We start from the raw sequence: 4,774 nt of genomic DNA, 5'->3' as shown, positions 1-4,774 counted from the left end.
GAGAAAACACAATGAATTCCATAGCGGCATGTGGCAGACAGCACACACAGGGTCTCTGCCTGAGAAACGCTGCCCCCATCATCTTGTTCCATGCCTTACCTGAAAATTATAATAGGTGAATTGCTGGAACACTGTTCATTGTCCTGCAGACCCAGTCCGGGGTCTTGGGCGTACCATGTAATAGTCAGCTATTGGCACAGGTCACCCCCAAATTCGGTGGCCAACAGGATTTTTTCTCATGTATTCATGGGTTAGCTGGAGGTCAGTTTGGTTCAGCAGGAATCCAGGGGGGCAGGTTGGTGGAGGGCTCTGTTCTGCTTTTTTAATGTCTTTTGCTTGTGCCTGCAGCTGGGGGAGGGACTGTGCTCCCCGAAGCTCCTCCTGGGGCCCAGGCTCAAAGGATAGTACCATGTTTCCCCGAAGATAAGACACTGTCTTATATTTATTTTTTCTCAAGAAGACACACTAGGGCTTATTTTCAGGGGATGTCTTCCTCTCCCCGTCCAAACGCATGGTATGCAGATATGCTGCATAGCCACAGCTATCAATCTGCATAGACATGCCCATCAATCTGAATAGCCACACCCATCACTAGGTCTTATTATGGGGTAGGGCTTATATTTAACAAATGCATAGAAATCCTGCTAGGGCTTATTTTTTGGGTAGGTCTTATTTTCTGTGCTTATTTTTGAGCACAGAGGGCAAATGGAAACACATTTCAAGCTTTTCTCAGGGTTGGGTGTTCACTTACACCCACTGAGTGCATGATGTCATGCTGAGTGTGTAAATTATGTCACTGAAATGGGATAATAGGTGACCCCCCCCCAAAAACAATACATGTTCATGTCTAAATCCCTGGAACATGGGAATGGCAACTTATTTGGAAATAGAGTCTTTGCAGATACAATTAACAGAAAGAGCTCAGGATGAGACCTTCCTGGATTAGAGAGGGCCCTAAACCCAGTGACTGGTGTCCTGCTAAGAGACAGCAGAGAAGACTCAGACACAGAGGAGAAGCCATGTGAAGATGGAGGCAGAAACTAGAGTGATGTGGCCACAAGCCCAGGGATGCCTGTAGCCCTCAGGAGCTGGGAGAGGCAGGAAGGAGCCTCCCCCATGAAACTGCATACAATTTTAGTGGGTTGAATGGCGACCCCTAAATATATGTCCATGTCCTATCACCCAGAACTTAGGAATAGAATGCAATTTGGCAATAAGGTCTCTGCAGATATAATTAGTGAAAGATCCTGTTATGAGACCATCCTGGATTAGGGAGGGCCTTAAACCCAATGGCAGGTGTCCTCCTAGGACGCAGCACAGGGGCCATAGAGGAGAAGCCACGTGGAGATGGAGGCAAAGACTGGAGTGATGTGGGCACAAGCTCAGGGACACCTGGAGCGCCCAGGAGGTGGGAGGAGCAGGAAGGAGCCTCCTCTGGGACCTGTGGAGCAAGCATGGCCCTGAGACACTTGCCCCTAAGACTCCTGGACTCCAGGGCCAGGGGAAGACACATTTCTGTAGTTTTGAGCCATCTATTTTGGGTTCATTTGTTACAGCAGCCTCAGGAAACTGTACAAGCACTAACAGGTGAAGAATTTGGAGCAGTAAGTCTAACTATGCCACAGCAAAAGTGTAACCCTTTCTTCTGTTTAGCAAAGAGAATCTCTTTAAGCTGTTGGGTTAGTGCCCACATGACAGTCCTCCCCTCTACCCAGCTGTGGTAGGGTCTGCAATGTTAGCTATGGGGGGTAAAGTGGGGGACTGAAATTTTAGTTAAATAAAAGTCACCTTTCGTTGTCCAGAAAAAAAAAAAAAATTGTTCTTTATGACGACGACCCCAGTTACTGCGGAAACAGGGCACAATGTGCCCGTCTGGAATTATTTTCTGTGAATTTGTCTCGTGCATAAAATAGATACATTTTGATTACAATATTATTAGTTTCTATCCAGTATATTTTCTATTTTCCATTTTATGGCTTGTCACATAACGGCAATAACCACTCTGGCTCGGCGGCGAGCTGCTGGTAAACGGCTTTGGAGATTGATTAAATGCCTCAGCGGAGTCTCCCTATTTAATCAAGCTCAGCAGCCGTTTATTACATTGTATCTTTCAGCGTGTAAGAGCTGGTCTTAAATACATTGATGAACTGCTCGGCGGTAAGTGCTCAGCACCGCTTCAAATGCATGGTTTACATATTTCAGAAAATACATCTGCTGGGGCAAGGGGAGAAAATTCTCCCTTGCAGAAAGACGGTGGTGCTGGCTGTGGCATCACATTCAAGTTCAAGTTGCTGCCTCCTTGCCTGCAAAGGGCATATTGCTTTATACAGGGCACTAAGGAGTAAAGACCTGAGGGTGAATTAGAAAAATCACACCCTAGCCGAATGCAAGATTGACACCCATGGGAAGCCATTCAGATACGACTTGATATGTGGGAAACATTCAGGGGAAGAAGGGTTGTGGAATCTCCAAATCCTGAATTGTGTGTGTGTGTGTGGGGGGGGGCTGCAGGTTCTGTGAGGAAATTCACACAGTTGGGTGGTACCCACCACATCCACTCCACCTGTTTTGTGCAGCTTCTGGGGTTTGTGGAAAGTCAGTTTGGGGCAGTTTGGGGGATTTGAGGTCAGCCACTGGGTGTGTGCGTGTCAGAGCCCAGTGACGTGGCGTCATCCCAATGTGAATGCTGCTGTGTGATCTGTAGGCCCCCAAAGATGTGCCCCCTTTCCTTGTTAGATCCTGTGTCTCTGTCCACCTCCTATTACTCCTAAGAGGCTATTTAAAGTCCAAACTCTATTGCATATTGGAGTTTATGATGGACAGAAAGCAGAATCCAGACAGGGGTAATTAGAAAGGTTTTCAGACACACAAAAGTCAACAAAGTAAAATCCACATGGATGGGAATGAACAAAGCCCTCCCAGCAGTACCCATCAGCCCAGCCAGTCGAAACTTGTGAGGTGAATCAGAAAGGACGCTGTCAACTGTGTTTCTCGGACGTAAAATAATGGACCATAAGACAGTCTGTCTCAAAACTTTTTCAGGGACCTACCTACAACCATCCCATGGTATCCAAGGGGAATTTGATTCCAGAACCCCTGAGAATCCCCAAATCCAAGGATGCCCAGGTCCCTTGTACATCTTAAGGCCTGATGTCAGCTTTATATAATTTAACCCTGCAGGGAAAAATCATGGGTATATACCAAATCTATTGAAAGTTAAAAGAATAAGATGCTGAGGTTTTGTGTATGACTTACCCACATCCAGCCATGTATTTTGAATCATCTCTAAATGAGGTTTAGCTCCTAACACAAATTAAATGCTATGTGAATGGCTGTGATGCTGTGTTATTTAGAGAATGATGACAGAGAGAAAAAGGTCTATAAATGTTCAACAGACATGCAACCATCCTTGGTTTAGATTTTTTTTTTAAATATTTTTTGATCTGACACTGGTTGAATGAAGAGATGTGGAAGCTGTGCCTGTGAGGAGCTGGCTACGTCTCAAGGGAAACATCAGTGGGTAGAGAAGCTGTTGTCCAAAGATGTGCAAATGCACCCAGAAAGTGGGATCTCATCTGCCAAGTCCTGCCAGTACCTCTGAGGGTCACAGCAGGTGCAGAGTCCCAAGGATGTGTCGGGGAGGGGGGTATGACATTGAACTTGTCCTTACTTGGACGCAGTGCACCCATGGATCGGAGCAGCTTTGTCTATGCCCAACATTTCTGGAAATGATAATGGTCCGTGGCTACTAGCATGTGGAAAACAACTTAAATTTATGTGGATGCAAAGATGGTAGATAATGAGCCGATGGACCATGGTAATAATAATAGAGATAAGATCTGCATAGAGGGTAGAGAGACAGAAATGAGACCTACATAGATGGTAGACAGGTGGAGATAAGATCTACAGAGATGGTAGACAGGTACAGATAAGAACTACAGAGATGGTAGACAGGTACAGATAAGAACTACAGAGATGGTAGACAGGTAGAGATAAGAACTACAGAGATGGCAGACAGACAGAAAGGAGATCTACATAGATGGTAGACAGGTAAAGATAAGAACTACAGAGATGGTAGACAGATACAGATGAGATCTACAGAGATGGTAGACAGGTAGAGATAAGATCTACAGAGATGATAGACAGGTAGAGATAAGATCTACAGAGATGGTAGACAGATACAGATGAGATCTACAGAGATGATAGACAGGTAGAGATAAGATCTACATAGATGGTAGACAGATACAGATAAGATCTACAGAGATGGTAGACAGGTAGAGATAAGATCTACAGAGATGGTAGACAGGTAGAGATAAGATCTACAAAGATGATAGACAGGTAGAGATAAGATCTACATAGATGGTAGACAGATACAGATAAGATCTACAGAGATGGTAGATGGACAGAGATGAGGTCTACATAGATGGTAGACAGGTAGAGATAAGATCTACAGAGATGGTAGACAGGAATGAGGTCTACATTAATGGTAGTCAGGTAGAGATAAGATCTACATAGATGGTAGACAGACAGAGATGAGGTCTACATAGATGGTAGATGGACACAGATGAGGTCTACATAGATGGTAGACAGGTAGAGATGAGGTCTACATAGATGGTAGATGGACACAGATGAGGTCTACATAGATGGTAGACAGGTAGAGATGAGATCTACATAGATGGTAGACAGGTAAAGATAAGAACCACAGAGATGGTAGGCAGACAGAAAAGAGATCTACATAGATGGTAGACAGGTAGAGATAAGATCTACAGAGATG

The sequence above is a fragment of the Otolemur garnettii genome, unplaced genomic scaffold (genome assembly GCF_000181295.1).
Source record: "Otolemur garnettii isolate 467f Iridium unplaced genomic scaffold, OtoGar3 scaffold00065, whole genome shotgun sequence".
NCBI lineage: Eukaryota > Metazoa > Chordata > Mammalia > Primates > Galagidae > Otolemur > Otolemur garnettii.
The sequence above is the reverse complement of the archived record's forward strand: the minus strand, read 5'-3'. Positions refer to the sequence as shown.